Source organism: Schistocerca gregaria, chromosome 5 (assembly GCF_023897955.1).
Source record: "Schistocerca gregaria isolate iqSchGreg1 chromosome 5, iqSchGreg1.2, whole genome shotgun sequence".
NCBI lineage: Eukaryota > Metazoa > Arthropoda > Insecta > Orthoptera > Acrididae > Schistocerca > Schistocerca gregaria.
In genome coordinates, this window is record NC_064924.1 from 532,439,309 (window position 1) to 532,458,220 (window position 18,912).

Sequence of the window (18,912 nt, forward strand, 5' to 3'; positions counted from 1 at the left end):
AACTTTTTTTCCCCTTTTCCTATCAGGATGTACCACTTGAAGCTTGTCGCCTTACTTGGTTTTCACCATATACTCAGAACAAAGTTTACGCGGTTGACAGATGGATAGTGCAAACGATTAGCCTCCCTTACTTTGCTTGATGATTATGGCGGTAGGAGGGGCGCCGCGCATGAGATTAAGACAAAATTGTCGATTACGAATGAGAGACGTCCTGTCTCTAGACGAGTCTGCCGAGGCGGGCAAACGCCGGAAAAAAGTGTTATATTGTCACATGCCCTTAAAAATTTTGCTTGAAAGACCTGCTGAGAGTTGAGGTGCCAGTGCGTGTTCGACTTTGTCTGAATACTCAAAGTTATCTTCTGATTTGATTGGACAAACATAGCCTGTGTGCGGTCAGGTACTCACGCTGCACAACCTTGGCGGCGTATTTCGTTCTTTTTTCTTGTGCTTTATTGGACTAAGTTACCAAAAAGCGACTTCATATCATATCCTATTACGCGAATGCTGTCAGTTTTAAGTGCTTGCACTAACAGAAGATGCCACTACTGTGGGCTCTTTGTCAGTGTCAAGGCGCTTACACAACGCGGAAAACCACGGGACTGGATGTTACGGCTTCACAGAATGCATTAGCAGACGCAAACTCGAGGAGATAGCAAAGGTTTCAAAACAGACTTTACGTCAGTGACACAGAATTCACGCACTCAGGAGCGGAGAGTAAAATATCTAGCCGTCAAATTAGCTGCAATAGTATGCTATGGATTAAATGAGTTCATTTCTCCGGCTCTGAAAGGTAATGTCTTATCTTGTTATCAAAGTCTTGGCCTGTCTCTGATTAGCAACAATCACAATGAGTGGGAGATGGCGCATAACTTGTCTTGCAGGCCCAACATCGTTTGACAGTATTCTGCGGAATCCAGTTCATAAATGTTGGCCACTGATGGGATGATGTATACTATTGGAATTCACTCTCTCAGCGTCAGTTAAGGCCTGAAGATCGTGTACTGAGTTACCCGAACTGGTTGCATTATAATATGAGGAGAGCACCAGGCTCGCTAAATCACACGATTTCAATCCTGCAGCAAACGTGTGGACTGTCTGGAACTGCGGATGAAATACGGAAATCAACATCCCGCCGTCTGGTAGTTCTATGGCACATAAACATCAATGACTGAGTTACTGTTGGTTTCTACCTCTTAAGCTTACTGATAATTAATTAAAGAGAACGTTACACCAGGCGCGATTCGCTTTTCTTTGAAGAAAAAAAAATTAAAAAAAGAAGTTCAAATGGCTCTGAGGACTATGGGACTTAACATCTGTGATCATCAGTCTCCTAGAACTTTTTTTTTTTTTTGGCAGACGCTCTATCCTTTTTTTTTTTAGCAGTCGCGCGGTTCCGGACTGCGCGCCTTTTTTTTTTTTTTTTTCAAATTGAACGAAAAAAAGGATAGTCAAGGTGAGGTTTCTAAGAACGATCCACGGAATACAGCAAATTATCAATCTACTACGCTATCCACTTTTTTTTATGAATTAATTTATTTATTTTACATATATTTGTTCATATCACATAGGACGCCCTCCAGGCGAAAAAAAATTATGTGGAATTACCATCAGTAACATATAAAATAGAAAGGGAATTATAGGAATTAAAGAAAACGCCCTCCTGGCAGAACAGACAAAGCAGCATCCGCGTCCCGCCAACTTGTGGGTAGACGCACACCGAATCCCGAGGCAGTCAGGCATGTTCCAGGCACGTCTTCACGAAGAATATTGCATTTTCCGGTACATGGGACTGAGTCCTGGTATTACACACTCTCATTGAAGTCATCTTCTCATACCTGGGACACCCCAGCTGCAGGGGGGATCGAAGAAGGCACTACCCAAAAAATTGGCATAGTACTGACGGTATCGCGGATGGTGCATGAGAAAAGTAAAGCGATCTTGCAGGAATGTCCAAAAATCCAGAACACTCTTATCACCTTCATGGAACAAATAAGAGATCGAGAGACCTTTTATCCAGATCACAGCGTTGGTCTTCGTACTTGGGAAGTATGTCTCATCTGGGAACAGAAGAGATTTCGGTGTAATGGCATGGGGAGCCGTACGTAGAAGAAAGGCAAGCATCTTCTGAATCAGCTGCCACACCTCTGCAGAAGATCCACACATCAGTCGATGTTCGTCCGTATCAAGCGTTTGACAGCGAGGACACAGCGGCGAATCTGTCATTTTTATGGCATGTAGACGAAGTTGTGTCATGTATTTTTCATTAACGACCAAATACCAGGTCGCACGTGCGCTCGTGTCTAGGTATATATGGTGTACAGAACGCCATACCACGGGCCATGCGATCGTAGGATATCGCCTTTCCACAACATTCCGAGTGTGATTTCTCATCATGATTCGGTAAACATCACGTGCCATAGGGGGTCTGGTACTAGGCAAGTCGGCATGGACATAACTGTATTCGATGAAAAAGGTCCGGATATGTGGGAGAGGGGAAGAAATATCGGCTACTGCAACGGGTGCCACTCGAGAGGGAGGGGCCACTTCATCAATCAGGCTTCCCGATAATCCGTTTCGGCGGCGGATCCACGATTTAACCATCGTACTTACATAAAGGGCAGCTGCTCTCGCTCGGACGTTGACAAGGCCGAGGCCGCCATCTCGAGGAGGAAGTGTCAGCGTGTCGTAGCGGACTTTGAAGATAAGACCCGCGCTAACAAAGTAGCCGAACGCCGCCTGAAGTCTGTGTGCCATTGCCTTTGGCATTGGTAAAATCTGTGCTAAATGGGGTAGTCGCGAGACTAGATGAGTGTTAACAAAATCCACCCTTTGTAACATGTCCAATGCTCTCAGGAGGTTGCCACGAACGTTCGTGCGGATAGCTTGAAGCAGGCGTTTGTAGTTAAATGAGATCGTGCGCTGTATATCACGCGTGAAGGTGATCCCCAAACATTTGAGCTTGTCCACTAATGGCAATGGTGCCACACTCTCAGCTGGAAGGCCTCTGCCGACGGACATAGCACTAGATTTCGTCAGGTTCACACGGCTGCCCGCAGCAGCCCCGTACTGGTTGATCCACGCCAGTGCCTCTCGCACTTCCTCCTCCGATAGAACCAAGAACACCAAGTCATCTGCATAGGCGCGGCAGATGAAAGAAGTCCCCCTCATTGTTATGCCTGTCAACCGGCTCCTCAAACCGTGTAATAGTGGCTCAAGGGCAATGGCGAAAAGCAGCATCGACAGCGGACATCCTTGACGGACCGACCGCATGACGTTAATAGGGCCCGCCACACGGCCATTGACCAGCACCCGCGACGTGGCACCTCGGAGAAGCCGCAAGACGAGGTGTATAAACCTGTGGGGAAAGGCCATCCGTCGGAGTACGTTTTCGAGAAAGTCATGACTCACTCTATCAAAGGCGTGGTCGAAGTCCACTGTCACTAAGGCACCACGACTGCGACAGGTCATGGTCAGGGCTATAACGTCACGGTAATCGCTGAGTGCCGTCTGAATGTTACTATCACCTCCAAAGCACGTTTGATCCAGAGAGATAACTTGAGGGACGACGCGCCTAATGCGAGCGCCAAGAATCCGGGTAAAAATCTTGAAGTCACAATTTAACATGGTCAGCGGCCGATAATGTTCCACTCCTCGACCTCCCGATGGCTTGGGGACCGGGATAAGCAAGCCTTCTACGAATTCGGGTGGGAGAGGAAAGTCAGGGTTCATCAGTTCTTCATACATCGCAGTCCAGCGTGAGCCCATGATGTCATGAAATGTGTGGTAAAACTCCAGCGGGAACCCATCTGGACCTGGGGCTTTGTTTGCCGCACCCTTATGAAGAGCATCGGCAACGTCATCAGCCGTAATTGTCGCCGTGAGAATCTCCGCAGCAGACTCGTCCAGGGTATCTGTCAAGGAACGGAGGACATCAGACATTACCGCCACGTTCCGGTCCTCTGCTGCATAGAACTCGTTGTAGTGATCCACAAAGGCTCTTACGATGTCATTCTGGGACGTCAATCGACGACCATCTGGCATGTCGAGGGCGTTGATCAACTTTCTACGACACCGCTGCTTCTCTCGGATAACATGATGCATGGACGGGAGCTCTCCTGGTACACATTCGTGACATCTTGCACGTACTACTGTGCCTTCAAGGCGGTGACGCATAAGAGAAATTATCTTCGCCTTAATACGTTGAATTTCAACCTGTCGTTGAACTGAGGGGGCAAGGTTTGAGAGTTCCCGGAGAATTGTGAAATAGTATTCCATGGTATGTCGGTGCCATAACATTTTATCGCGACCGTAATTCATCATAGAACGACGTAAAGCAGGCTTGGCGCAGTCGATCCACCACCGAAGTGTTGAAGGATACGCTGGAAGGCGTCTCACACAGTTGTTCCACGTCGTCTCTACGACCTGCCTACATTCCGGATCCTTGAGATGGGCCACATTCAGCTTCCACAGGCCTCGACCGCGCCACACCTTCTGCCTCTGGAGCGAAACAGTGCAAATGTAGGCGATATGGTCAGAAAAGGCGGTAGGCCATAACTCAGCGTCAAGCGTGGCAGTTACGAGTCCTGGGGACACGTAGACACGGTCAAGACGACTTGCTGAATGGCTGGTGACGTACGTATATCCAGGCCGATCGCCATGCACGCGGTCCCAAGTATCGGTGAGTTTCAGTTCATGCACAAGCAGCTTGAGTTCCTGGCATGTGGTGAAATGGGGATGTTGGTCCTTTTGGGATAACACGCAATTGAAGTCGCCGCCAAGAACAATATGGTCGTAGCGTCCGACAAACAAAGGAGCGATCTGTTCTGAATAGAATCGCGACCGCTCCCGTCGCTTGGCCGTGCCCGAGGGAGCGTAAACATTGATGACTCGAACACCGTGGAAAGTCACAGCAAGACCCCTAGCCGATGGTAGGTAAATCACGTCATCTACATCAATGCCTTCCTTTAAAAGAATAGCTGTCCCACTGCCACCGTCGGCACACGGCGTGAGGTAGGAAACATAGCCATAGACATTAGGAAACGTCGCCAGGCGAACTTCCTGCAAAAGGGCAACATCTAGGTCCGACGCGCTCAACATATCACGGAGCAATTGTAGTTTGACAGGGGTGCCAATGGTGTTGACATTGATGGAGCCAATCCTGTAAGCTTGTCGTAGAATTGGGACTACAGGGACGCTCATGGAGGCACGAAGAGCAGCAGCGAACAAGAATGTTGTCCCAGTAGGCTGCACATCCCCATCCTGTAACCCTGTCGATTAGGAGTCGTGGGCTGGAGCAGCGGCATTCGCGGCTGTCTCACTAGTTGGTGTTTCGTCGGCTACATCGTCAGACCACGCAAGGGTGCGTGGATGGTGTGCGTCCAGTGGAGTACCAGCAGAGTCCGAAGGCAGTGTCACGTCGGTGGTGGAAGAATTGTCCTGGCTCAGCTGTTGTTCAACGTCCATAGGTACAGCGCCTGGTGCATGCAAGGATGGTTGTACGTCCGACGGAGTGCAAGTTGGTGCTTCCACCACGGATTCGTCCTTCGGGGGAACAACTTGATAATTTTGATCTTCATCGTCTTGAGACTGCGTCCTGCAGGTGTCAGACGGGGCGATCCGCCGTTTCCGACGTCTCTTCGGCGACCGTTGCTTGCGCACGTGATCTTCAGTGTCCGGAGACGCCTGGGGATCCGGAAGTTCAGGCACAAAAGCATCGGTAGGCACAATCATGGAGTCAAGGGCCATCCCCTGTCCTTGAGATTGCTCACCACTGCACACGTCGGGAGGAGGAGGCAAGGGCGTCGGTCCGTCCGCAACAGCCTGAGGCAGTACCGGAGACGACGATGTACCAGTAGTAGGAGCCAGTGGTGTTCGCGGTCGGGGGTCGCTATGGAGAGCTTCGACAAACGTCAGCGGTAGCGACGTCGGAGCGGTCGTGGCCGGCAGGTCCCCAGGCGGTAACTGTGTGATTCTGCGCTGCAGACAGCTAGAACGGAGGTGTCCTTCTTTGCCACATCCCGAGCATGTCTTCGGCTGTCCATCGTAAATAATAATTGCACGGCAGCCACCAATATATAAGTAGGACGGCACATGTTTGGTTAGTTCTATGCGGATCTGCCGTACTCCATTGAGAACCGGGTATGTAGTGAACTGAACCCACTTCTCAGCTGTGTGGCTAATCACTTTTCCATATGGATGGAATGCAGATACCACTACCTCTGAAGGCACCTCGAAAGGGAGTTCAAAAACACGTATCGTGCGCAGTCCAAGTCCCGCATGTTCCACAGTTACTTCACCGATGTGTCCATCAGAGTGACGGAACTTAAGACCACTTCGAGTTGCATCTAGAATTTTTTCACATATGTCTTCGTTGACCAATTTCACGTATACCACACTGCTCACTATAGAAAGGTGGATGCCAACAAGATCGTTGCAGTCAATCTTGACTTCATCTCTGATAAACTGTTCGATTTCCAGTGCTTTTGGTCGGGCATATTCAGGTGCAAAGCTAATCTTCAGTATCGATTTTCGGTGGGCATAAGCCATTCTCTGTCGAATGAAATATAGCGCGCTAAGACGGCAGAATCACGTAAACAGCTCCGCGAGCGAGCTGCGCGGCGAGGACGTAAACAAGACGTCCGTGCCGCTAGCGTGCCGAAAGGCGACTAACTTAGAACTAATTAAACCTAAATAAACCTAAGGACATCACAAACATCCATGCCCGAGGCAGGATTCGAACCTGCGACCGTAGCAGTCGCGCGGTTCCGGACAGAGCGCCTAGAACCGCGAGACCACCGCGGCCGGATCTTTGAAGCATCCAGTGCGGTTATTTTAGAAATTTGTTTGCACATTTTTGATTTTTTAGATTAAAAACAGCAATTTACTTACGGCGTTTCTGCCTCTTTGTTTACATATTCTCCAGACCACTGCTCCTTCCCTCTTTGTTAGTAGAAGTTGATGGCGAAAGACTTCGTTTCACATACACACTTGGCAGTTTTTCTCTTTTTGTACTTTATTAGACTGCATTTGCGTTGTTTACACGTCATCTCATTTTTGTCAATCAAACTGAAGTATGTGTTTTCTCAGTCAACACAGTATTACAGTGTTTACTTCTGTTAGTTTGTTTTCGTGTAGGTTGAGAACACTGCCAAAAAAGTATATAGTGTGTGTGTGTGTGTGTGTGTGTGTGTGTGTGTGTGTGTGTATGTGTGTTTGTGTGTGTGTATGTTAGTGAGCGAGTTTAGTTGGATACGGCATACCTGTATAAACTTCTGAACTCCTCTCCTTGCCGATTTGAGGCCATTAACAATCTGCAGGCGGCTTTACACGTTATTAATGTGATGTCTCTTGGCGGTATTTAATTTTTTTGTCTATTGTGCTAATGTTCACAAAAAAGGAACAAAACTGCGCGCATGACTAAGGAACCTTTTGCGTGGGGTATTAGTGTAGTGTGAAGATTCGGCAAATTCGGGCGACTAGTGGCAGTGCCTGAGGAGTTTCGCTACCGACCTCTTACTGTGCTGTGCCAGAGTTCTAGCAGTGGAAGGAGTGAACGTAATCCTGTGTGGCCTCATATGGCTTACTTCGGAGACGGTCGACATCAAGTGGGCATATTGAAACGTCCCTTCTCCTCCGTGCTTCGCAACTTACAAGCGTTGTCCTACGTTACCTTCGCGGCCGCAACATGAATCCGCGACGAGAGGCGTGCGACTCAAGTAGCGCATGAGTATTGCCCGACCACGATATTGCGGCTCTTGGGCCCTCGTGGTCGTAACCGACGCGGTGCCGTTGAGGTAAAAAAGTACCGCGGTGATCAAAGAAAATGCATCGCACTGTGAATGACTGCAAGACAGTTTTTCATATACAATCAAGTGTTTCAGCGTGTACTCGTGAAATATCACGATAAAAATTCACAATGAGCCGACCGAAGCGACATCACTCCAAGATGCAATATTATTTCTCGGTAGACTTCCTCTGAAACTTTTGTTGACGAACTCTGAATATTTGTACGAAGTGCTAAACATACACTGTCACGTAAAATAAGAGTAGGCAGCCTCGCTTTGACCTGCGAGTCTGTTAAAATACACTACTGGCCATTAAAATTACTACATCACGAAGATGAAGTGCTACAGACGCGAAATTTAACCGACAGGAAGAAGATGCTGTGATATGCAAATGATTAGCTTTTCAGACTATTCACACAAGGTTGGCACCGGTGGCGACACTTACAAAAGTGCTGACATGAGGAAAGTTTCCAACCGATTTCTCATACACAAACAGGAGTTGACCGGCGTTGCCTGGTGAAACGTTGTTGTGATGCCTCGTGTAAGGAGGAGAAATGCGTACGATCACCTTTCCGACTTCGATAAAGGTCGGATTCTAGCCTATAGCGAATGCGGTTTATCGTATCGCGACATTGATTCTCGCGTTGGTCGAGACCCAATGACTGTTAGCAGAACATGGAGTCGGTGGGTTCAGGAGGGTAATATGGAACGTCTTGCTGGATCCCAATGGCCTTGTATCACTAGCAGTCGAGATGACAGGCATCTTTTCTGCATGGCTGTAACGTATCGTGCAGCCATGTCTTGGTCCCTGAGTCAACAGATGGGGATGTTTGCAAGACAACTACCATCAACACGAACAGTTCGACGACGTTTGCAGCAGCATGGGCGATCAGCTCGGACACCATGACTGCGGTTACCCTTGACGCTGCATCAGAGACAGGAGCGCATTCGATGGCGTACTCAACGACGAACGTGGGTGCACGAATCGCAAAACGTCACTTTTTGGATGAATCCAGGTTCTGTTTACCGCATCATGATGGTCGCATCCCTGTCTGGCGACATCGCGGTGAACGCACATTGGAAGCGTGTATTCGTCATCGCCATACCGGCGTATCACCCGGCGTGATGGTATGGGGTGCAATTGGTTACACGTCTCGGTCACCTCTTGTTCGCACTGACGGCACTTTGAACAGTGGACGTTACATTTCAGATGTGTTACGACCCGTGGCTCTACCCTTCATTCGATCCCTGTGAAACCCTACATTTGAGCTGGATAATGCATGACCGCATATTGCAGGTCTCGTACGGGCCTTTCTGGATACAGAAAATGTTCGACTGCTGCCCATGCCAGCACATTCTCCATATCTCTCACCAATTGAAAACGTCTGGTCAATGATGGCCGAGCAACTGGCTCGTCACAACACTCCAGTCACTACTCATGATGAACTGTGGTATCGTGTTGAAGCTGCATGAGCAGCTGTACGTGTACAAGCCATCCAAGCTCTGACTCAATGCTCAGGCGTATCAAGTCCGTTATTGCGGCCAGAGGTGGTTGTTCTCGGTAGTGATTTCTCAGGATCTATGCACCGAAATTGCTTGAAATGTAATCACATGTCAGTTCTAGTATAATATATTTGTCCAATGAATATCAGTTTATCATCTGCATTTCTTCTTGGTGTAGCAATTTTAATTTGCTAGTAGTGTACTTACTTCTTCCGTATCACCATGTTAATGGCCTGCAGCACTCCACGTACTTTCAAAAGGCTCTCAGATCGACTACTGAAATAAAAAATGAGCGCCGCAAGCAGTCATTACAATTTCCAACCGGTTGACAGTCTCTCCTCCATAAATACTGCAGTACATGCATGCATGTCTGAAGAAACATTGCACAACACTTATGAACAACACAGGCACTAAAATATACAAAACTATACGATACTGCAGTACATGCATGCATGTCTGGAGAAACATTGCACAACACTTATGAACAACACAGGCACTAAAATATACAAAACTATACGATACTGCAGTACATGCATGCATGTCTGAAGAAACATTGCACAACACTTATGAACAACACAGGCACTAAAATATACAAAACTATACGATAGTGCAGTACATGCATACATGTCTGAAGAAACATTGCACAACACTTATGAACAACACAGGCACTACAATATGGTATTTATTCGCCGACGTTGGCCAAGCGACTATCAATTAAAATGTCTCCGTTGCTGGGGAATATACGTAATGGATGTACGAGTGCAGGCTGTAGACACATGGTTGGCGACATATGGAAGTTTCGGTCCGTCCGTGAAACATAGTCGAGTACACAATGGTAAGCCAACCGCTCGCGATTAGGGGAAAAATGGGTTCGAGTCCTGGTCCGGCATAACTGTTCATTGTTGCCATTCCATCATACAGCTGATGGTAGTCCATATTCGCAACTGCGAATACATTTCATGTACAAAAAAACTGCTTAACAAACTAAAGCTCAAAAAGGCTTAAGCCAGACACCAAAACACCACACGTTTCCACTGGAACAGATGGATTTTAATGTCTCGTTGTTTTCAAACACCTCCAGATAGAACATTTTTGGAGGATGACTGCCAACAGCCGTTAAGTAACGTATAAAATGGATATTTGAACCATCAGTTGGTTTTATTTTAAACCCAAATTCTACCGGTTTCGGTCTTTGACCATCTTCACGGATAAAGGATTAAAGTGGTTTCAGCCACCATATTGCATTAGTCATTACTTAAAATGTGTACTACATGCCATGCCATGCCACATTCATAGCATGCACTACACGTTTTAAGTAATGACTAACGCTGTATGGTGGCTTAAACCATTTTAACCCTTCATTCGTGAAGATGGTCCAAGATTGCTTCGCGCTGTTTTAGGTAGGTGGGCAACCTCTTCGTACTAAGTTCGTGTACGCACGCCTACATCTACCTTGAAAAGCGGCGGGAATTGAATAATCCGCGCCCGCGCGGCGGAACGCAGTTGCGAACACTTTTGAAACTTCCCTCACAGAGAGAAGAACTTTGCCGGCCGCGGTGGTCTCGCGGTTCTAGGCGCGCAGTCCGGAATCGTGCGACTGCTACTGTCGCAGGTTCGAATCCTGCCTCGGGCATGGGTGTGTGTGATGTCCTTAGGTTAGTTAGGTTTAAGTAGTTCTAAGTTCTAGGGGACTGATGACTACAGCAGTTGAGTCCCGTAGTGCTCAGTGCCATTTGAACCATTTTTGAGAAGAACTTTACTGATCACCGCCTACCGTCTTCCGAAATACACATCGCAACACCACCTCGACGCTGGAGATCTTCAAAACTGCCTCCTGCACTCGTCCGACTTCTCGATTTCGTTAGCTTCGAACTGCTCCACGAAATTATTTAATGTTTAGGCCTTTAAGCCGGATGTAATCAGTAGAAGAATGGAGGCATTTTCATTATTCATTTCTTCCTCCCATTGACAAAGCTTTTGTTAGCTGTTGCTTCCTGCAAAGGGTGTCGGAGAACATGGGCCATTGCAGGAAATCAAAAACATTTAAATCACGTAGGCTCTGGCCCCAATCCAGTTAGACGCTTCAAGGAAGGACCGGTCCGTCCGCCTTTAGGCTGGTTACCTTCTTCCATCAAAAATAGTTCATATGGCTCTGAGCACTATGGGACTTAACATCTGTGGTCATCAGTCCCCTAGAACTTAGAACTACTTAAACCTAACTAACCTAAGGACATCGCACACATCCATGCCCGTGGCAGGATTCGAACCTGCGACCGTAGCAGTAGCGCGGTTCCGGACTGAGCGCCTTAACCGCGAGACCACCGCGGCCGGCCCTTCTCCCCTCCATATGGAGGACACAGTAGCCACATGACGAGCATATAGGTGCGGCTCGCAGACGATGACGAGATGCCTCGTCTCTCTCGTTTCCTTTCTGTCACTCCTCGTTCACATTTTCCAGCGGATCTAAGAAGACGCCTGTAGGAAGGTGCTCGTCCGCTGCTACTGTGTTGATCGATTTCGATAAAACTGCCACGGTTCGTCGCAGAAAAATAGTCCCACACTATTCTGTCACAACACAATTTCTTGTTAACGAGCCGCTCGGGGTTAGCCGAGCGGTCTGGGGCGCTGCAATCATGAACTGTGCTGCTGGTCCCGGCGGAGGTTCGAGTCCTCCCTCGGGCATGGGTGTGTGTGTTTGTCCTTAGGATAATTTAGGTTAAGTAGTGTGTAAGCTTAGGGACTGATGACCTTAGCAGTTAAGTCCGATAAGATTTCACACACATTTTTTTTCTTGTTAACGCAGGTAGTCCCCTTCTGGTTCCAGTAAATTCCTAGATCACTTATGACGAATTCCGGGACGTTTCCTTCATCAAATTCACGACCCTTCAACATCGTGGTCACCTGACCATGTGCTCAGCCCCTAAATTAATTAAATTAATAGACGTTAACTTCAAACGATGCGTTTTGTTATTTAATTCACACTCTTCTGAACTGCAAGGTGAAACAGGCGAAGTTGATATTTGAAAAGCACGTCGCATAAGTGAGGAAAATCGCCAGAGACCATGTAACGGCGTCGTGCTAGAATGGGTTAGCGAACTTTTCGCCAGACCATTACATATCTAAATTATTCGATGGAGGTGCAGGCGTTTCAGTGAAGACGACAAGAGGACTGGAAGGTGGAATAATGAATTAGAATAGTTTAGAAGAAAATCAGCAAAAGGTAAGAGGAAACAGAAGTCGAGAATTGTTACTGGCAGGCGGTAACCGCATCAGGTTTGATAATCAGTATTTGTTTCGAATCTGATTAATGTCGTCTAGGTGGAAGGAGAGACAGAAGAGCACAGATGTAAATGCAGCCATAGGTAATACCATCGGCCATCAAAGATAAGAAAGGTGTGTGAGCTGTGAAAAAAAAGTGCACGGGCTGTGTGTCCGAGGTGCAAATTAAACAGTATATGAACTTCCGCAATTCCATAAACAAGTTAGAACTTTTTTGCGAGGGCATGGTACACATGTCTGGTTGACCTGGAAGCCAAATAAATATGCTCGCCCCTTCATAATAAAAGTTCAGCTGGCTTGTACACATAGTTAACATCTGGAATTTGTCTGAATGTTACATCGAAGCGCATTATGAAGTACTACCTGTGTGATTTAAAACATTTCTTGTTTGTCAAGCTGATTTCTGGAGCAGTATTTGAGGGTGAAATAATTTGCAGTTTAATTTGACTAAATTAGATTGGATGCTCCGCCATTTGTCGCAGCCAGACATCAAGATCATCTGTGTCAGGGCGGTCCAGCGATTTCGTAACACAGCAGCCAGTCCGAGGTAGGAGCATGGAGATAAGGGGCAACCACAATCTTAACATCTGTAGGGAAACTCTGCAAGCAGGCGAAAAATAACACTATATCTGATGAGACTGACGCAATATTCGTACCGAATAAGCTCTACCTGTAAATATTTGAAAACATTGTGAGAGCAAAGGAATAATCAAAGAAAAGCAAACAAACTTTCTTTGAAATAGACAACAGTTTATCAGTATCAAATACGTTGGCACGTTAAAGTGTAAACAACCCGCTATTCCGCTCGCAGATGAATATATACCTTTACTGTATACAACATCGAGTTTAAATTGAGCACAACTGTGTGAAAGGTAAAATCCAGTTTGTTTCCCGTTAGTTAATTATGCGTTGTAGCTCAAGTGATTAATATGAACGCTTTCTGATTATGATACGTAGATACAACGTTTTAACTGAAGCAGAACGCAGAATATGCGTGGGTAAGTAACACTCCTATCCGCAGCAGAAATTATTACGTGACATAATTCACACGCTTTATGAGCTAAATCCTTAATACTGGAGTTCATTACTGATTATTTTATGTTCTGTAAATCTTGAACATATGAGTGTGTTCATCTTTCACGTAAAAGTTGAACTGAAGGCAGCCACAGAAAGTCAAAAATTGCTCAAATGGCTCTAAGTCCTATGGAATTTAACATCTGAGGTTATCACTCCAATAGACTTAAAACTACGTAAACCTAACTAACATAAGGTCATCACACACATCCATGCCCGAGACAAGATTCAGACCTGCGACCGTTGCAGCAGCGCGGTACCGGACTGAAGCGCCTAGAACCATAGCAGAAAGTGTGGGTTCGTTTTGTAAGGTCTCTTTCGTGGATCTAAGAAGCTGCAACGTTTTCGACCGTACGATGTGATACGGTTTTTTATAAAGAGTAATATTGGAAAGCAGTTGTGTGCATATTGGAATTGCGGGGCGCAATAGCGGAATCAGTTGCTATGTTGCCACGATCATGTATAAGAGTTGCGGCTTGGTAGCAGCGCAGCATTGTTTTTACTTTCAGACCTTGATTCCGTTTTGTGTGTAAAAAATTCATTTTCCACCCTCTTTTCTCGTGAAGGCTCAGACGGTTTTGCGACCGTATTGGCTGCAGATTCCTTGACTTGCGCCATAGGGTGGTGGGGTTTCGGGTTCCGCTGAATAGGTCAGGAGTTCACTACACTCAGCTGGCGGCTACACGGGTAGCGGAGGCTGTGTGGCATGGACTGGGCGGTTTTTTAGGTTAGAAGGCCTCGGGAAAGTGCGGGATGGGCTGCAATGTCAAAGGGTGCTTGGCAATTACAGGACGTGCTTGGATCAAGGAACAGTCGGAATTATAGTTGTAAACTGTTGTAGTTGCGCTGGAAAAGTCCCTGAGCTTCAAGCGCTAATAGAAAGCACAGAATCTGATATCGTTATAGGTACAGAAAGCTGGCTAAAGCCTGAAATAAGTTCTGCAGAAATTTTTACGAAGTCTCAGACGGTGTTCAGGAAAGATAGATTAGGCAGAATTGGTGGTGGAGTGTTGGTGTCTGTCAGTAGTGGTTTATCTTGTAGTGAAGTCGAAATAGATACTCCGTGCGAATTGGTGTGGGTGGAGGTTATACTTAACAGCCGAATTAAATTAATAATTGGCTCCTTCTACCGACCCCCAGACTGCGATGATACAGTTGCGGAACAGTTCAGAGAAAGTTTGAGTCTCGTAACAAATAAATACCCCACTCATACGGTTATAGTTGGTGGGGACTTCAACCTACCCTCGGTATGTTGGCAAAAATACTTGTTCAAAACCGGTGGTAGGCAGAAAACGTCTTCCGAGATTGTCCTAAATGCATTCTCCGAAAATTATTTAGAGCAGTTAGTCCACGAACCCACGCGAATTGTAAATGGTTGCGAAAACACACTTGACCTCTTAGCCACAAACAATCCAGAACTGATAGAGAGCATCATGACTGATACAGGGATTAGTGATCACAAGGTCATTGTAGCTAGGCTCAATACCATTTCTTCCAAATCCATCAGAAACAAACGCAAAATAATTTTATTTAAAAAAGCGGATAAAGTGCCACTAGAAGCCTTCCTAAAAGACAATTTCCATTCCTTCCAAACTGACTATGCGAATGTAGACGAGATGTGGCTCAAATTCAAAGATATAGTAGCAACAGCAATTGAGATATTCATACCTCATAAATTGGTAAGAGATGGAACGGATCCCCCGTGGTACACAAAAAAGGTCCGAACGCTGTTGCAGAGGCAACGGAAAAAGCATGCGAAGATCAGAAGAACGCGAAATCCTGAAGATGGGCTAAAATTTACAGACGCGCGAAATTTGGCACGTACTTCGATGCGAGATGCCTTTAATAGGTTCCACAACGAAACATTGTCTCGAAATTTGGTAGAAAATCCGAAGAAATTCTGGTCGTATGTAAAGTACACAAGCGGCAAGACGCAGTCAATACCTTCGATGCGCAGTGCCGATGGTACTGTTATCGACGACTGTGCCGCTAAAGCGGAGTTATTGAACGCAGTTTTCCGAAATTCCTTCACCAGGGAAGACGAATGGAATATTCCAGAATTTGAAACACGAACATCTGCTAGCATGAGTTTCTTAGAAGTAGATACCTTAGGGGTTGTGAAGCAACTCAAATCGCTTGATACGGGCAAGTCTTCAGGTCCAGATTGTATACCGATTAGGTTCCTTTCAGATTACGCTGATACTATAGCTCCCTACTTAGCACTCATATACAACCGCTCGCTCACCGATAGATCTGTACCTACAGACTGGAAAATTGCGCAGGTCGCACCAGTGTTCAAGAAGGGTAGTAGGAGTAATCCATTTAACTACAGACCTATATCATTGACGTCGGTTTGCAGTAGGGTTTTGGAGCATATACTGTATTCAAACATTATGAATCACCTCGAAGAGAACGATCTATTGACACGTAATCAGCATGGCTTCAGAAAACATCGCTCTTGTGCAACGCAGCTAGCTCTTTATTCGCACGAAGTAATGGCCGCTATCGACAGGGGATCTCAAGTTGATTCCGTATTTCTAGATTTCCGGAAAGCTTTTGACACCGTTCCTCACAAGCGACTTCTAATCAAGCTGCGGAGCTATGGGGTATCGTCTCAGTTGTGCGACTGGATTCGTGATTTCCTGTCAGGAAGGTCGCAGTTCGTAGTAATAGACGGCAAATCATCGAGTAAAACTGAAGTGATATCAGGTGTTCCCCAGGGAAGCGTCCTGGGACCTCTACTGTTCCTGATCTATATAAATGACCTGGGTGATAATCTGAGCAGTTCTCTTAGACTGTTCGCAGATGATGCTGTAATTTACCGTCTAGTAAGGACATCCGAAGACCAGTATCAGCTGCAAAGCGATTTAGAAAAGATTGCTGTATGGTGTGTCAGGTGGCAGTTGACGCTAAATAACGAAAAGTGTGAGATGATCCACATGAGTTCCAAAAGAACTCCGTTGGAATACGATTACTCGATAAATAGTACAATTCTCAAGGCTGTCAATTCAACTAAGTACCTGGGTGTTAAAATTACGAACAACTTCAGTTGGAAGGACCACATAGATAATATTGTCGGGAAGGCGAGCCAAAGGTTGCGTTTCATTGGCAGGACACTTAGAAGATGCAACAAGTCCACTAAAGAGACAGCTTACACTACACTCGTTCGTCCTCTGTTAGAATATTGCTGCGCGGTGTGGGATCCTTACCAGGTGGGATTGACGGAGGACATCGAGAGGGTGCAAAGAAGGGCAGCTCGTTTTGTATTATCGCGTTATAGAGGAGAGAGTGTGGCAGATATGATACACGAGTTGGGATGGAAGTCATTACAGCATAGACGTTTTTCGTCGCGGCGAGAGCTTTTTACGAAATTTCAGTCACCAACTTTCTCTTCCGAATGCGAAAATATTTTGTTGAGCCCAACCTACATAGGTAGGAATGATCATCAAAATAAAATAAGAGAAATCAGAGCTCGAACAGAAAGGTTTAGGTGTTCGTTTTTCCCGCTCGCTGTTCGGGAGTGGAATAGTAGAGAGATAGTATGATTGTGGTTCGATGAACCCTCTGCCAAGCACTTAAATGTGAATTGCAGAGTAGTCATGTAGATGTAGATGTAGATGTAGATGAAGGCTTTGTATCTTTTATGGCAGGTTTAAAAATGGTTTGCCTCCATTTAGAAACGTCAATACTGTTTAATTTTAACAAGAGCTATTTGTCGTATCACACAGAGATCGGGTCGCCACGCCAAAGTCGGCAACACGAAACGTTACTGCAGACATTAGCGAGGGCTTGCTGCAATCCGCAGCAACGCGTTGGAGGCGCTCCTGCAGACCACTCCTCTCTTCTCAGCACCGCAGCACCCTCACGCTCAATATAGTGCTGAACTAGCAAGAGCTGTCTCACCTGAAGGAACATCATAGTATTCAATCAACACGAAAGTTCCTGATGGGCTTGGTCATTTAAATGTGGGACATTATAGTGGAATAGTACAATTTGTTAATCTGTGGCTCAAGTGATGCTTTGATAGTCAATAACAGTTGTGACTTACTCCTGTGACAAAGAAATGTGTCAAAGTTCAGTGAATCTTTTATTCACTTATGACATAAAGTGAGCTGATATTCCATCCGTTGTATTTAAAAATGAACCATCTCCCAGAGCGCACAGTCGTGGCCGGACAAAAGTAGTTTCGCCTTGTCATAACACTATTTTTTTAAAATCTTTATTCTTCAGTATATATGATACATAAAACAACCCACCACCTTAAACAATTAGTGGGTCCTAATTGATACAATACAAGTGTTATTATTACAGCTTATTTTATGGTTAGTTCTCCTGTTCACACTATGGGCACTACTATTGTGTCTAGATTCTGTTAGCCTATTTCTACTTGTGCTAATCTACTTTACCTGCAGCGTTACAGGTGTGTCAGCATTGTATAAAACTACGTTGTTAGCCGTGTTCACCGAGGTAATCCCGGTGAACATGCCCCTGGCACCGGGCTCGCCCGGAGTTGTTGATCGCTGCAGTGCTATACTAGTGTTGCTATCCCAGCTTATCCTACATCTAACCTAATATTTAACCTATTGTCGAATCCGGTGAGTGTCTGCCGGTAAGAAAGGCTCCCCCTCCCCCTAATTCCAGACGTGGCGTATTCCAGCCGTGAAGCAGCTGGACAAGTCCACGCCTCGGCGGAACTGGACAAGTGCACGGAGTCAAGACAGAAGCAACGTGAGATCTTAATTTTTGTTCCTTAGCAATTCCTTTATCACATCGTGTGAAATTTCGTTTGCCAATTTGTTCAAGATTGAGAAGTGGTCCTCATGCCTGAGCAGGTGGTACGTGTCACGGTTGGATAACTGATGACGTAATTGTACCGCTACGTCGCCGAACAGATGGCACTCATACACCACATACTCTGGGGTGCCTGGTGCGGCCCCACAGTCACACGTTGGTGTGGCCCATTTCCCGAACCGGCATAGGTATGCCGGGTAAGGTCCATGACCCGTAAGAAAGTGCAGCAGTCCTCTTGAAGGTTTGAAATATTTTAATTGCAGTCGCTCCCTGATATTGGGCAGTAATTTTTGTGTTCTGCGACCGGTTTCTCCATTGTCCCACTGTTCTTGCCAAAGCTCTGCCCCTTGCGTCTGATTCCCATTTTGTTTCCCACGTGAATCCCAATTAGTTCGATTATCTTATCCCTTTTCCCTTTTTGACCCAGTACCATGTCGCTTGTTCTCTGATTTTTATGTCGAGCGGACAGAGCACAATCAGT

General features: G+C 46.2%; 1 protein-coding gene across 7 annotated transcripts in view; it reads right to left on the reverse strand.

Moving 5' to 3' along the window:
* Positions 1 to 18,912, reverse strand: part of LOC126273182 (carbohydrate sulfotransferase 11-like) — a 376,162-nt gene that overhangs the window by 299,045 nt on the left and 58,205 nt on the right. The gene's annotated exons all lie outside the window — the stretch shown is intronic.